Genomic DNA, 632 nt, shown 5'->3' with positions numbered 1-632 from the left:
ATACACACGAAAATCGCCAAAAGTAAAAAAATGAATAAATTAAAAGAGAGAACGGAATGGAGCATGATAAAACAGAATAGAAAAAATAACAAAATGAAATAAAACAAAGTAGAAGAGAGGAAAACACAATAAAGAAGACGAGAGGAAAGATAAAAGAGTAAAATAATGTATAATGAAGAAAAATACAATAAAGCAGAATGCAGGACAATAAATAGATAAGATAAAGGAAAAATACAATAAGGAAATATTAAGAAAAAAAAAGGAAATACAACGCAGTAAAAAATCTGATAAATTGACAGAGAGAGAAAAAAAATAAATGAACTGAATAAATGGATAGAGAAAAAGAATAATTAAATGAACTGAATAAATGGATAGAGAAAAAAATAAAAAAAAACTGAACTGGATAAATAGATAGAGAAAATAATGAACTAAATAAATAGATAGAGAGATAAAAAAAACAGATAAATGAACTGAATAAATAGATAGAGAGAGAAAAAAAAATAAATCTCTGCTATCACACAACGGACTGAACACCATTTGGCCTCATTTTGAACACCTGACTGAACACCAAGACAGCGAGAGTGTGGAGGGTCTCATATCACTCTCTGTCAAGGATGATGATGACTTAGGGA

This window comes from Penaeus monodon, chromosome 32, assembly GCF_015228065.2.
Source record: "Penaeus monodon isolate SGIC_2016 chromosome 32, NSTDA_Pmon_1, whole genome shotgun sequence".
Lineage (NCBI taxonomy): Eukaryota > Metazoa > Arthropoda > Malacostraca > Decapoda > Penaeidae > Penaeus > Penaeus monodon.
The sequence above is the reverse complement of the archived record's forward strand: the minus strand, read 5'-3'. Positions refer to the sequence as shown.